Below are 16,917 nucleotides of genomic sequence, written 5' to 3'. Positions count from 1 at the left end.
CATAACTTACATGCATAAATAAATACATACATAAATAGCTACATATATAAATTAAACAAAACTGTTTTAGAAGCTTCATACAGCCTTAACGCAATGACGACGCGGTATTTTTGAATGCGCGTGGGCAGTTTATATAACTTTTAAACTAGGCTAAAACTTCTGATTACATTATTCATTTAATGTAATACAAGTTTATTGATTAGGTACCTAATTAACAATTTGTCAGGAAGTTCTAATGGCGAAACATTTGTTTAAATTATTTGCACTAGATAGAAATGACAACTATATTAGTTCTTGGTGTAGACACGTAAGTATTATTTATTTCGAAAAATTAGGGTCTCTTTCGGATTTAATGTCATCTTGCTAAGTGAGTAGATAATATAGTTAGATGACAGAATATACAATTTGCCCATTATTATAGAAAATCTCGTAACCGACTCGCATTCTAGCAAGAAAAATAATATAGAAGTAACAAGGAAGTTCTTTTGCCTATGTCTATCTATACGGGAATCAGGATGATTGTTCAATGTATGTCTCGAACTACTAAGTTTGCAAATAAAATATACGAAAACGGAACCATACTACCTACTTCTGAATCATACTCGCATAAGCTATTCATTACTTTTATTTAATCAATCATCATGTCTGAAAAGTTAACCACATTGGTATAATAGCATTATAATACGCGTATAACATACCGCGGTATCATATGCACGATTACTTTCTATGTTCTCACGAAAAAAAATCGAATCAAGTATGTATCATCACTAAGAGTGAACATCAAACTGGTATAATCACTCATACATTCAACTCGCTAATAATTTGTTTGCTGTTTGTTAATCATTTTGAAATTGAGAACATCAACACGTGTTTATAAAACCGCGAAGTGTTTTTAATACTGTCGTATGATCTTGTATTTTCAAATTACTTGACAGTGATTAAGTTCAGTTTGATCAATGAAATCTTAAATTTAGCAGTGATTATTAATGCGAACATGCATAAATTCCCGTATGCTATAACATATTAAACATGCAACGTGATTAAAGGTTATGGTTTGCACTGACTAATACGCAAATATTATACTTATTATAAATTCAAAGGAAGATACCTAATGTAAGATGCCGCTTTTACTTTTACTACAGTTTTTCCTTATACCTGAATGACCTCTCACCAAAAGTTGGCATTAGGCTCACTACCGATTTATCAGTAATTCTCAGTGCGAACAGCGAGGTTCATGACCAGATCGTTGAAATAAATTACAGCACCTCTCATAGCTCCCACGTGAGACACAACGATTAAATTAATAAAAATACAACCAGAGTGGTGTGAAATGTGGCATTTGAAAATATTTTTTCCCTTATTTATTCAAAATGATAAACACCCTATGTGTATTCATAACACAGTAACCCACTCCAAAGCACAAAACGCGCGTTTTGTCGCATTCGGGTAACGCCAGTAAAGCATAACCGGTGCGTTTGGTTACCCTTTTGGACACCAAAGCTCTTGGTAATACTCGATTGGTATTATAAGAGCTCAAGCGAGTCAAGATCAAAAACAATCGGTTTGTTTACCGCAATATAATTATAAGATGCTTTTTTAAGTTTCCGATCTTACTTATAAAACGGAAAATAGGAATCAATTAAAAACAACTTCTGGTAATGCCATTTAAGGAAAACATCGTGTATTCAAATACCTATAAAAAGAGCGAGACATTGACGTGTACAACAACAAACAGACAGACACAACGTGCATGTCGTTGTAAGTTCGTGAGTGTTTTAAATATTACGCCGGTTCCCATGCATAGTGGGAAGTACTACGTGTTTACACGACAAATGATTGTAAATATTCTTGCGTTTAGTTTAGTTTAATATGTGATACAATACATACGTAATAGATACTAGTATTAATAGTATTATGTTTGATTACAGATCCTAACCAAGCGCTTTTGCGTTGTCATTAGACGTGTTACTAATTGAACTACATAAAATATGTTTGCATAGTTCAGATTAAAGAAAGTTGTAGCAGTTTTTTTAAGAATAACAAATGAAAATTCTCCGCAAACAAATTCGACAAATTAAGTTTATACTTTGTACGAATAACAGTTTTATACCAAAAAACTAAATTTGAAAGCCATTCCGAGTGCTATTCAAAAGTGTTTTTCTACTAAATTCGTGATATTAGTCCAGTGGTCTTGGTAAAGCGTCAACGAGTGCCGGCGCCCTGCTGGGACGGTGGTCATCAAGCCGCCCACTCGAGCATTAGTTGATGTATACGTGTGTCTTATAATGTCACTATCTTATCTTTTATGTATTAAGTGGCTTTCTACACGCCATCGTGTCTGAGAGATGAACCGAAATGGTTTGATATTCTGGTTTCGGTAGCCAGTTTGTATTCATTTAGATCGGAACGGTATGGTCGCCGCTCTACATAATAGTAAACCACTTAAGTTCCGAGTTACTTGTAATGCTTTATGGAAATTGGTATCAAGCTCTTATGAATCAACAAATTAAAATAATAATAGATATGTTTACTTGCAACTATTTTGAGAATTGTTCAGTCTTTTAAACGCGAAAATTATTTTGATGTGGTATTAAAAATATATTTTGTAGCATAATTACCAAATGTTTAATGTTCACAGACCTACGGACACACCAGAAACGTGTTTTAATGTTCCTACTTCTTACCCTATCTGGAAACAATAAATTTATAATACGTACTAACAAAGTAGCATAATTATCTTAAGCCTTTATTAACCTAAACACCATGATCTAGATAAGAAAACAATGGTGAAAAAGTTTCTGTAATCAAACGGAATTTAAAACGCAAGAAGTTAATCCCGTTTCACATACCTGTTACTAATTGCACTGCTTAAGGCGATATCACATAATAATTATACATTGCTATGAGATAATATTGCCTTGGGCGACGACTAGTAGCATTTTCACACTCGTTTAGACGTTACGGTAGTGTGTGGTAGGCCTATTACAATAGATCTATCGATTGAAGTTCGTTTAACATGGTGGTCTTTTCGTAATATGGCTCCAAAACAATATTTTTAATCTTATGTCAAGTAAGCTTTCACATGATTTAGATGTTATTAAGCTTTGACATAGAGCTCTAGATATTGTGATGTTTGATCTAGATGTTGTGACATTTGATCTGGGTTTTTTATATAAATTGATCATATAGGCCAAGATCAATAGATCAAGAAGAAAGAATCGAGAAGATACAATTTGTCAAGATAACAAATACTATGAGACTCATAAAGAGATACACGGTCCTATTTTTCACATAGTTTTACTACCGTTTTACAGCCTAGCTTTACTTTTGCTTATCTTCAGCAAAACACCTGACCATTATTTGAAAAATAATAATATTAAGAATTAATTTCTGACTTAGTCAATAATGATTAAAGTTTACACAACACTAAATAAACAAAACACGATCTCCAAACAATTTGTAACTAAAACAAATTAAATTTAAAGACCATTATCTGATAGTAATTGATAGGTGCTAAGTTAAGTTTTTTATTGAGCTCGATACGACACCCGTGTGAACATTTTATTCTACTAAATAGTGTTGGTATTAAGTCACAGGTGGCAGTAGTAATAGATAACCCTCGCTTTATACTAAAACATGTGATAAATTATTCATTGCCAGTGTTTGGTCAGCAACCGCGTTATTTGTAACAGCTTTTGATAGCAGTTAAATCGTTACCGTTATATTATTCTAACATTAGCACCTGTCCGTGACTTATCCGGGAGGATAGATTTTTGGGTTAGTCCCTGATTTTAATATCTTTTCCTAAACCTTAGAGTTAAGTATTAACTAACAAAAATGTATTTCACATATCATTTGCAGACTTTTGAGTCCTTTAATAGTTTATCAAGACAAAAATAGATCGGGGTACTCGGGAACGGGAGCCTTGGGGATCGGTACTAAGGGACTAAACCAGATTTTCTGGGGTGAAAAGTATTCTATGTGTTAATCTAGGTTTTAAACTATCTTTGTTTAAAATTCCAGCGAAATCTGCTCAGTGGTTTTAAAAGAAAGAATTCCAAACTTTCGCATTTATATTATGTATAAGATAACAAGCTTGTATTTAATTTTAATTTGAGATATTTTTGAGACATTTTGATTAGTAATAATTGGTGTCATTTCCGTTCGCAAAATACAAAAAAACTTGTCGACGTAGATTAACAGGTATTTAAAATTTTGAGTTTATATCTTAGATATTTTTATGAGATAAATGGTTTATTACGATATTTTTTTTAGACATTAAGCCAACCGTTTTCATGTTTTGATTCTAATCTTGTAAATGTATTTAACGTAACAGCCGCCATTGACATGAAGGATAAGTGATCTTAATGTTTATAATAAAATGAACTGCAGTTAGATATTGTTTTATTTTTAGAACCAGTGTATATCAGAGATGCACTTTAACACATCGATTTTAAATTACAAGACATAACAATAAAAACCAGAATATGGCAATCATGCAGCACATTTAGAGTGATTCAAAACTATAATATTTTATAGATTTATCATAAAGAATGATAAGCACAACAGTTATGGTGCCCGTATTTTTTTCGGCATGCGTTTGACCGAGATTCAAAGCCCAGTATATCTCTGATTTGACAGTTAGCCGTACCTTACCGACAGATTATAAACCACCGTCTAAATATAACTCGTTTCTTGTTAAAATGTGGTAAAAATAGTGAAATATGTAGGTTATAATATGTTTAAATGTTTATGCTATTAATAGGGTTTATAATTATGTTAAAGGGATATAATTATTTTATCGTATGGTCAACCTAGTGTCGAACTTGTTCAAGCCGCTTGAAACGCCTTTGATCTGGCTTAACGACTGTTATCATAACCGGGATTGAATTGTTAAGTGCCTTTCGAAGCACGAAGACGGTCGGTTGTAACATCTCTAAGCAGCCACCCATCTATGGGATGACCACGTCCAGGATCGCTTAACCCACAGATGGTTTACCAAACGGTGAACTGACAACGAGCGCCTCGCTAAAGGTATTAAAATCCATCCGTTATTTGCATAAAGTTAATACAGCTTGCATATTTAGATATTTTGTCACTTACGACCTTATGATATAGGTTTATGAGTTACTGAGCTAGGCTATAAAGACATGATTGATACAGATATGACCCGATCATAAAACGCATATGATTAATTATAGAATATACGACTGCAAAATATTATCGGGATTAAGTATCAATAACACATAAATTCACTTTGAAATTAAATTAATTGGAATATGTTCTTTCAATTTATTTAAAATATACTTCACTACTTCTACTTTATAACATCATATATTAACAGACCAGATTGCCAAAGTGCATGTACAATTTTTATGATTTTACGACGTTTAATCAAATGCAGAATAGCTAAGACACAGTGCAATCAATATCCTTAATTAAGATGATTTGATATTTTAAAATCATGTTTAAATTGGTAAAGTTGAATAACCTTACTTCGGAACTAAATATACAGGGTGTTCCAGTACTTGAAAAGCACTACATGATGTTGATTTTTTTTATCAAACCGTTTTTAAGTAGAGTTTCATATTTTTGAGAACTCCCATACATTGGCCCATATTGCGTTTTTGTCTTGATGTTGATTTATGGGACACCCTGTATCACGCAGTTTCTACAAAGCCTCTACATATAATAAAAGTACATCTTTGCTTTAGCAACATTTTCTACTTAATTATTCCGATTCTAGTAACTGTATATTCTACGATCAAACTTTGAAAACATCTCATGGGTATAATATCTACGAATAAAGTTATGCAAGCCCTTTGATAAGCCGGAGAAATGTAAACTCAAAGAATGTATCAAAGCTACGGTATTCATTTCTTTCACCGACACGTTTAACAAGCCATTGTTAACTTTACATATGAGTTAACATATTAATGAAATGTAAAGATTACCATATGTATAGAGTTATAAAATAATTGATATACGACCGTATTCAGTGTTGGCACGGGAACTGCCATTTAAATACTAATTTTAATATTCAAGTATGAGTTACGGACTATGTATAAATTAAATAAAATTTGTGAAGTATTTTACAAATACAACAAGCTCTTTGTAAAGGAAAATATTATTCAGATTTATTAACTATCTATAGTTTAACAACTTAGTGGACAGCCTTGTGTGCAAGGTTCGCGGCTATCGGAGTTTTACAAAATTCTGAGTTTAAAACTACAGTCACGAGTAGCTTATGTAACTAAAAGTGGCCTATCTGTTTACAGCTAGTTTTTTTAAGGAAATACAGTGAATTCTTAATAATAATTTAGATAAGTGAAGCATGCAAAGGTTTTTTATTAAGTTGACAAACTGTAGCTGACTCGCGCTACTAACTACTGCTGCTGACTAACATAAGTTGATTATTTTTGTCCCAATGGTTTAGTAATTTAGAACGGATATATTTAATAAGTAAGTGTTACTTCACTGTTCAATGCTTAATATTATTGAAATGGATTGAACGGTTCAGCCGTTAAAGTCGATAATAATAAATAATATTATTACGGAAATTGTTTAGATCAACAAGGTTCAGCCTATAATCATATAGCAGACCAATTTATGTATTGCACATAAAATATATGGGTTAATCCGTGTATCATTCTTCCGTTGACACCACGGAGGTGGTTGAGGTGTTCAATTTATACTAGCATGTCACTGGCTAACTGGATTACTTATTTTAATAGTAATTAAATAAACTCCTATTTACTTGTTACTTTAATAAAATAAGTATACCATACATCTTCAATCATTAAGGCCTAATTCCGTCTTTACTCAGGTATGAAACCCTTTCCTGGCGGTAGGATAGTATTGGGCTATGTTTTTATTTGTATTCCAAAATCCTAATGATAACTTTGGGTTTTATTCATAATAGAGCCGTATGTGATTACAGTCTACAATCTAACGTTTATGTAACGCAGCTCTATGAGAGCGCGATTCAAACTTTTAAATTTAATATTTCCAGACTTAATATCTTCTATACTTACTAATATTATAAAGCTGAAGAGTTAGTTTGTTTGATTTTTTGTTTGTTTGTTTGTTTGAACGCGCTAATCTCAGGAACTACAGGTCTGATTTGAAAAATGATTTCAGTATTAGATAGCCCATTTATCGAGGAAGGCTATAGGCAATATATTATCACGCTACGACCAATAGGCGCAGAGTAACAGTAAAAAATGTTACAAAAACGGGGAATATTTTGACCCATTCTCTCTTATATTACGCAAGCGAAGTTGCGCGGGTCAGTGTCTCTAGACAAATGGCAAACGCTTCCTATCTATTCTATTCTAATAAATATTAACGCCTTAGCGATATCGTTCATCAGTTGGTAGCCAAAGGTACTACGAGATGGCGAACGCTTATTCTATTCGATCGCTAATGAAGTTGTTTATGTTTCCGAATTTCATTCCGTTCAGTCCGTTCTCAAACGTCATTTTGAAGTGTAGCGCGCGAGTTTTATAATGATTTGTGAAAAGTTTGTCTTCTATTTTTTAATAGTTGGTAAGTAAAACACTAAAATATTATAGTAATTATAGTATTAGTTCAAGTATTAGAAGAGTTATACTTTAAATTCATGTTTTAAAACCAAACGTTGAACTTGTTGTCATAGAAATATATACTTTTTTAACATTGGATGATGGAGGATATTCTTTTTCTTGTTTTAGCGATGGAGCCGAGAGTACGGGCCCGTAGCCCAGAGCAATTTTAAATTCTTTTAGATTATATGGAAAGGTAAATACTTACATACATTTATTTAAAAATCCCTTTCAATCTAATAGGAAACTACCATACAATAAACAATGACATCACTCAGTCACAAAGCCCTTATCAGTGTTGAACACTTTAAGTGTAGTTTATGTTTATGTTACAGGCATGGAGACCCAGCAAGGTCCTCAAAGACGAATTAAAAGTGAGAGAATGTGGAATGAACTCGCTAATACATTAAATTCTATAAATAAAACGTCCGGCATTTCACAAATTCTTTCTAAATTACGTCTTGAAACATTTCTTCGATGCTTCCTCAGCCACACTGCTTCATTATGGGCAGCCCACAATGATCTTAGCTTATGCATTATACAAAATAATGTTTTTTCTTTACAACAAACATTCACATCAACAAACTTTCACTTCCACAGCTGTCAGCTGATCAAAATATTCGCCATTTTGTAGCGTTAACTTCAAGTGTTTGGCGTCCGTCTATTGTCGTTCGCTTCTAGTAGAATTCGTTTGTCAAACCGACCACTTGGCTACGCATAACGATAAAATGAATGAACTATTCTGACGTTTCGTAAAATCGTTTAGACTACATTAACGTTTGGCTACCTATTAAAAACTCTATTCGTCGGATCAAATTACCTATCGTATGCTTATGTCAATCCCATACATTGAGAATTCTATTCTATTCCATTTCAATAGCGTTTGTGCCATTTGTCTAAAGGTGCAGCTAGTCAATCATATTAAGATGACTCGAGTTATTGTTGCAAGTGTACTATTACCACAAATATCGACAATAGTAGCCTAATATACATAAAAGTAGAATAGGTATCGTTTGTAGAGTAACAACAAAGTAATATTTAGGCCTGTACGGTAACTGATGGATGATAATAAAGAAACCGTTGTCTGCCACTGTTTCGCACACTTTCGTTTATAATCGTAAGTCCAGGCAATGGCTGGCAATGATAAGATAGAACGTGTGGTATGTTCAAGTATGTTCGCTCATTGTGACAAAAATTCTTAGACGTCGTAAAATAATCTAAATGACCTGAACTTTTTGTTTTTTTTTTAAACCGACTCCTGCGCTAGCTTTGCTGTAATTGCTCTTGTATCGTGGGGACTTTTGTAAACAAAACCAACAAAGGAGGCTTTACACTCAACGAGGCCGTCTAAACTGTGTTTGAACTAAGGTGAGAAGGATATTTATAAATAAACAAAGTTAATTTCCATTCATGTTTGAGCATTTAGGTATCTGCAACACAATTATCTCCAACCATTTCAGCTAGGTATTGCTTAAGTCTTACTCGGAAAAAAAAATTGCCTGTAATTTAAACGGTGTTTACATAAACACATTTAGCCTAAATGTATAATACCAAGATTTTTATTATTATCGACCGGGTACAAAACTTTAAATCGACTGAAATCTATAAGATAAATAGAATTAGGTACAAGATACGAACACTACAATTGTTCAATATTTTTATTGCAGCTGGCGGCAAATATTTGGCCAACATTGCATATCATTACCACAAGAATAAAATAAGCTGTAAATGTATGAATTTGCCATTGTATACTATTTCCATAATCTTCATCCGGGTCAAAGGCAATCCTTGAATCACATCGGTTGTCATACAGATAGACATTGGAAAGGAGTACTTTACATATTTATGGACTTACGCACTTACTATGGTTAAAAACATACGGCAGTTAGGCTATCTTGGTTTGGATTTCAATACTGTACTAAGGTGTTAGAAATTGTAAAGGTAATTTCGTGTATTGTTATAGAAGATCAAATTGAAAAGACATCATGACCCCAAGTGCGCTATGGAATGTGCAAAGTATTTTTTACTATATTTATATAGGACGATTAATTTAAGTCAGGGAAAAAGTTGGCCTGAATAAAGTCCGGCGCTAATTGTAGGGCCCGAACGACATTTTAAATTAAAATATTTTTTAACTCAATAAAACAAAAGAAACTAAATTTCATAACGTTTTACGACTATGTTGAAGCTTATATCCAATATTAGAACGGTAAAAAGTGCCTTAAACAGCTTTCAAGGTATTAAAATATTTGACCTAAAAGCGGGTCGCAATAATCTCTCATGTTTAAAAATTAATGATATTATTACTCTTGATGATGAAATATGTTCTTATTATCAGCAATAAAATAATTCTAAGCGCAATCAACGCATGTAATCATTAAACCATCTGAGTAATAAATCTTATCGGTACAAACCCTTCATTAAAAATACTAATTAAATTAATTATCTAGTCAATAACTAAAAAACATTAAGTTAATATACGTACTTAAATTCTACCGAAAAAATACATCACTATATTAATTCTTTACGATCAATACCGATCCGTTTGAAAGATAAATTCTATCAAAATAAACTATCGAATTCCAAAAAGCCATAAGTTCCGTTGTTAGAAGAATAAAACTCTCATTTATGTCTATAAATTTGTTTTATCAGCAGATTCAAAGGGACATATTACCTTTAGTAATAAATAAACATCGACAGCCCATCGATTGATGGGTTCGACGACACTTTTGTGGTATCAAACTGTTTTTGTATGTAAATTAATTATAGTTTATCTCCTGACTAGTAAAGTTTAAATCGTGATGACAGGCCTTATCTTAGTTGACAATAGATTCACCATAAAACTTTTTGTTTATGCTTCCGTGATAGCTTCATTAGGTTTATCTCAACAAAGTTTTGACTCGGTCGGGTAGTTGTTATTACAGTAAATAAAATAGTTTTAAATCTTTAACAACGTGCGGGGGCACTTCGGTGCCCCCAGATATAATATAGACCGCTATTTAAAAAAAAACATCCCAATTCCTATTTTTAAAAACTTACCGGTAAACGTTCAGGAAAGCATCATCCAGTTTTATTTCCAAATGCGAAACAATCCACAAAAGTTTTGACAGTCATTCACTTTAATAAAAAAATAAACAATCACATTGTTTTTTTTTAAACGATCGAATCCAAGGACGGGCAGCGGTGAGCGTTCCCGCGGTTTGTGACGCGACGTGTCTGTCGGAGCGGTCGGCGGACAAGTGTAGCTATCTGTTTCTGCACAGATCGACCCGACCCGCCCTCAGCATATCGCTCGATTCCGGATCGATTCTAAACGTAAATCGGAAACACGGTCAGTGGGCTCTATCGACAAAATATGAAAATTCGTGATAGTGGTGGGACAAATCGGGTTAATTAGATTTTGCTCGAGCGATTTTATTGCTGTTTAGAATTTCTGATTTAATATTTTCGCGTGTTTAAGCTTATTTACATATGTTTTTCGGATAAACACTTTTGCTTCCGGATGTAGGCTGATCCGGAAACGAGATGGTTTATTTTCATAAATACCATTAGGTCAAATAATAAAAACATAGTTGCTTAATAGTGTTATGTAGATTTCCATAACTTTACTCAAAATGTTTATCATTATGAACACTACTAAACTCTAAATAAACTGCTAAATAGTTGTTACCACGGACAACATTTTTATTCGTCCACAACCCTCGACACGGCTATTGGTAATGAAGGAGAGTTCGTGTAATCATAGAAAAAACAACGAAAAAAGTTTAATTCAAGCTAGCACTTTCACCAGCCATATTTCAGCTAGGCCTGACTCTCAGTGAATATGTTTTACAAAATATATTCGTAGTTAATTACTACGTTTAATGGACGGCTTAAAAACTCTAGGAGGGAGGGTTCAAACTTGATTTATTGCTGTAAAAAGTTCAGTAGAAATATAGCCTTACCTGTGCACGTAACCATCTCCAAATTCACATAACATGTGAAGTTATATGTATAATAGAATACGCCGTGGTCCCAGGCAGTCTGCCTGGGACCACGGCGAGTGCAACCTGCGCCGAAACGTTAGGCATTTTAAGGTAAAATGCGTGTTCGCGTTAATTCCCGTATTCTATTATACATTAAACATGCAACGCGAGAGTTTAAAAGTTATGATGTGAAGTTATAAGTCTAAACCCGCTTATTTTCTAAGATTTTTCAAAGAAACAGGATCAAGTATACACCATTGATTTTAAAAATAAAGGTGATGATTTAACGGTAATTAGATCTACCTGTTGAAATGCAGATTATTGAACATTCGTTTTATCAAAAACATCTGCGCCTTGGTCATCGTTACAATTCCCTGTAACTATTTCATCAAATTCTATATTTGTAGCTATAATGCTTACTAAGGCTACAAAAATATATTCATAAGTAACGCAGAAGCCGGTCCCAAGGAACTACTCAAGTAAATCACTAACTTTCACTTATAAAATTTATTAATTCAAAACACTGTTTATACCATCAACGCGTTTAATTATATGGATGCCGAGCCTTCTATGTTATTATCGATGTTTTAAAACGTTTGCGAATATTGATTCATACGTTTATAAAGTTATTATCTGCTAGTTAATAGTAAAGTTTCTTTTTTAAATGTGTAACTTAATGTATGATTGCGAGTAAAGCAAAAAAAGTTCGTAGGGAGCAAGTACTTTGACCTCTGCCTATTCTAAGAGGTAAAAGGCGTGATTGTATTTTTTTAAGTTACTTTTTGCATAACTTCGGTGTTTAAACTGTCATTTTGACTAGTACGGTTTATTAAAATGAAATGCTTATTTATTCGTTTGGTTGTTCACTTGTCCGCCCATCTGTCAAAGTTACAAGGGATTTTCACTTATATGAATTTACCTTAGAAAGTTTGAAGGGCGTGGTCATTGTGGTTTGTAGTGTAACGGAAAAGGATAGTTTGGTAGTAGCTCTTGTTAGTTCACCGAAGAGTCAACGGGGTGAAAGGTTACGTGTATCGCTGAAGAACTATAGATGCTTCTAGAATTAGTTGTTTTTTTTTTCTATCGTATGGTTAGTTGTTTATGTATATTAGTGATTAGTTGCTTAGATAGGGTGTAGAATTGTTAGTGTTTTAAAAATATTAATTAATATAAAAAATATTATGTACTTTTTCTCGAGCGCTTCGTAAATTTGTCCAATGGTAGCCTAGCTTTCCAACATATTTTCATGTAGGAATGTATCTTTTGCATAGATCCTTTATGGTAATTTTCTACTTTTACTCTCATTTTAAATGGTAATCAAGAAATTCCATTAACAAACTAAAACTTATTAGTTAGTCTATTAATACAAAAACCAATATTATTAGCATAAGTTGAAGTTAATTTGTATAACTAATAGATGTTTGGCATCCAGTGTTAATTATTAAACAATTGCAAGGATGACTTATTGATTTTTGTCTAACATTCCGACCAACGCAAAAAAATAACTAGCAGATATTCTAATCAAATAATATAGTAGAGAAAATCAATCTTCAAACAAATCTTTCCTAGAAAGTAAGGTTTCCAAAACCTACACTTTTAACACTGATGTCAGTTTTCAATTACTTCTCTTAGGTATTGAGTAAGTACGTATTACTAAGAAAATCTGTCTTCTAAAGTAACCGCAATATATGAATTTACTGTCAATAACTTATATTAAACACACATTTACTTATTAATATAATATTTAAAACGAATAGCGCTGATAGCATTTTATAATAAAAATCCCAAGTAACTGCGGCCACCGGCATAAAAGATGACGATCAATAAAATAGACCCTACGGAGGTTCCGTGTATTTTCACACATAACTTCTTCATAATAAGGTCATATTTAATCGTTCTACCAAAGCGGAATTTATTACTTAACACCAATTATAATTATTAAAATCAGAGAAACGGTCACAACCATATGAAATTGAATTTTAATTTTGAGTTATTAAACCTTTAGCGACCCTTTCGTTTGCAAGTAATTATAGACTTAATTTTGTTAGTGATAGGGACGTTTATGGTATGCAGATGTTGATGTATTGAGTAGTATAATAAATATTGAAAGGCAATGCATCACAGCCCACGGGTCTATGCAAGTTGTCTCGATTCAATGATCCCTGTGTGTAAATATGACATGTGACATGATATAATGCCATAGGCCAACGTTATAACTCAAAATGCTAGACTTAATGGCGCTTTATACACAATAGTAAGAGTATTGTATATTTTAACACTAGTCTGCGAGTTAATTAGTTAATGAGATATGTTATTAAATTAGCATTTGCCATTACCTACTGAGAATAAATATTCCTTTAGAAAACAGGAGACGACTGTTAGTAAAAGTAAAATATATTCTATTTCAATTGCCAGTTGTTGACGGACTCTGAACTTCGTAATAGACGCTACACAAGGCAGACGGCTATTGGCGTTGAAAGACGTAAAAACAAAAGAAAACATTTTTATTGTTTCGAGTAACATCCCAATACTACTACAATACAAACTACCATCAAACTTATAGTATCTTAGTCATTGCTCAGGCAATCGTGTTTCTGTGTCGGCTCTCGTACAATTGTACTTTTTTGCTTCGTAACCCATCCGAAAGCACAATACGCATACCACAAAAACGTCATACACGCTAGGTCAAGGTGACAGACAGACAGACAGACAGACGTCATTTTACACGTCTGATTGCTGAATCTGCGTCTCATTCTGTACAAAAAGTTCGTTAGTCTGCCTTATGTGCAGTCATCCTATCGATTTCGATTGTAGTTTGGGGTCAGCTTCTAACACAAAATTAAGTGGCTAACTGATAATGTATATGCCTTATAGTTTTACGGCCTAAGGCAACATAGTAGTCTAATGCTTTCGGAGATAAGGCTTTTAATTATATTGAACTATTGACCTATCAATATTAAAGTTATAGTCTTGCCGTAATGACACGTTTTTAGGTCAGCGAGACACAAGGATGTTAAACTTCTGCATCGTACTTCCATAAAGAAAATCTCCCGACATGACTCCAAACAGATTTGAATAGCACCTGAACCAATAAGGACAATATATTCCAAATATAAAGATCGTACGCAGTGGCGTTCTCTGGTCTCTACCTACCCCTATGGGAAGAAGGCGTGGTTTTATGTATGTATATTACAAATATTTTCTCGAAAAACACATAATTGCCTATTGTGCTGTCGAGTAAAAGGGAAGTGACAAATAACAAATAAGATAAACACATGTAATGTGGTAAAAATAGCTCAGTCATGTTCAGTCATCAGGTTCAATCGTATTAACATTCTTCGTATCATATAGTAAGTGAAATAACGGACAAACGTAAATGCTCGCCGTAGACTCTGTTCATTCGAGAGGTCAGTTAAACTGTAAGCCACCGTACACTTTTACATCACACTAAGTTACGATCTTGTTATATGATGTAGTTCTATCATTTCATGTCGTGAATATAAAACTTTATGCCTGACATAAAAGCAGTACCATAACCCAATTCTTTTTTTTGTTTAAAAAGATAACTCCCGCACTAAAATCCGCTCTTGTGTCGCCGCGACTTTTACAAACATACAAACAAAGGACGCAAAGTGCAACCAGCTATCTGTAGACCATACAAATATCTGTTTTGTGTGGGAATAGAACCCACGATCTTCTAACACACTGGTAGTATCATGGCGATCACCTTAACCACTGCGCCACGGACGTCGTCTTCTGTGTGTCAAGTTGAAGGAAATTTACAAAGTAACGCGATTTTACAAATTGCTTTTATCAATCTCGATTGATAGATTGATACCTACGCTTGTTGAATAACAATTAAATGAATAGCTATTTTAAATGAAGAATCAGGCATTTGATTGCGAAATGACAATCATTCGATTTTGATTGAAGCTTTGATCGATGTATACACGATAATTAAAATACATAGTTCGGTAGGTATGTATAGAAGAAATGTATGAGTAGTTACACTAGCTACTACAAATTTTCCAACTCTTTGAACTAACTAAGTGTCTATTGTTAGTTTTTTGTGGTAGTTCACACGTCAATAAAAGACATGAAACGCCTTTAACTTCAAGAGGTCAATTAACCTCAGACCCTAAGCATTTTAGATTAATACTATTCGATTTTATTTCCAGATTTTTAAGCGTTGCTTATTTAGTTTTTACAAAACAGAACTTATTTGAGAATGAGAAAGAGAGCCAAGTCAAGCGTTAAATGTACGGATCGAAGTTCTTCAATAAAAAGAAATGTTAGAATCGTTTCTTTTGGATTTGCTCTATCCGGTTATTTTCTATCCTACGATGCCTACGTCATATCTTTTTCCTTTTGACAAGAAACATTGTAAACTACGTAGTTACATATTAAAATGTTTTCTATCAGCTACGATGGAAACAACCTCTTAACACGAACATTAAAATATGGTATTAAGTACGGGGAAGCAACTATTAGGTAGTCTATAGTACCTATCTAGTATCATCATGTATCTAAGCTGCTTGCTTGTCTTTGAAACATTGTTGTAACACAAACAACTTGGCGGCCTCACTACCGCGGTCACACATTTTACTCTCGGATGCTATCGTAAAATGAAAAACACATTTACATTAATGAATTTTATTACAAACAACACTAGGGAAACGCGGCATTATGTTAATAAAACACGCAATAAATTCAATTTTACTTGTAACTAAAGAACAAGTAGTGTTGCGATCGTATGTTTGAAGTTGTTCCTAGTATGTTGAAAGACTCCGTTTTATAGCCATTGATTTTAAATCGTAAAACTGTTTATTGGTTACCATCTTTTAATCTGCATCAACTATACTAGCGTCCCCCGGCTTCGTCCGCGTGAACTTTAGTTTTAGACATAAGATTTTTATTACTGCTCCAAACGTATAGCCTTCCTTAATAAATATTCCACACACAAGATAATATAATTTCGAAACAGTTTAGTTCCAAGGATTAGCGCCTTCGAACAAACTTGCTCTTTAGCTTTATATTATGAACAAATATTGACGTTGTACAGTAGGCGTCAAAAATATGTATAGGTACACAGTCACATTTTCAATCGTAGTTTATTGCATCAAAATATCAATTAGATATTTTGGTTTTTATTTTTGTAATATTTTTTTTAAAACAATACTTTGTGACTGTAAAACTACTTCTGAGTTTAAATACAATAGAAGTATTACTATTTTCATTGATATAGGTAAATGCCGTTTAAAAACTGTCGATGTTAACATATTTTTGACGCTGACCGTACTTATTTGAATGCGTAAAATTTTCTATAACCTTGTGCTTAGTGAAATTAATATTTTATTAATCTCAGAACT

The 16,917-nt window shown here is 33.1% G+C and overlaps 1 protein-coding gene across 2 annotated transcripts in view; it reads right to left on the bottom strand.

Moving 5' to 3' along the window:
- The window catches only part of LOC142979815 (uncharacterized), a 76,824-nt gene that overhangs the window by 24,750 nt on the left and 35,157 nt on the right, over positions 1-16,917 (bottom strand). Inside the window, exon 1 of one of the 2 annotated variants that reach the window (XM_076125003.1) lies at positions 10,623-10,823. The exons of the other annotated variant lie outside the window; for it this stretch is intronic. The gene's annotated coding sequence lies outside the window, so the exon portion shown is untranslated. Of the gene's footprint in view, positions 1-10,622; positions 10,824-16,917 lie in introns of those variants that run through there. 2 annotated transcript variants of the gene reach the window in all.

Source organism: Anticarsia gemmatalis, chromosome 17 (genome assembly GCF_050436995.1).
Source record: "Anticarsia gemmatalis isolate Benzon Research Colony breed Stoneville strain chromosome 17, ilAntGemm2 primary, whole genome shotgun sequence".
Taxonomy (NCBI): Eukaryota; Metazoa; Arthropoda; class Insecta; order Lepidoptera; family Erebidae; genus Anticarsia; species Anticarsia gemmatalis.
The sequence above is the reverse complement of the archived record's forward strand: the minus strand, read 5'-3'. Positions and strand labels throughout refer to the sequence as shown.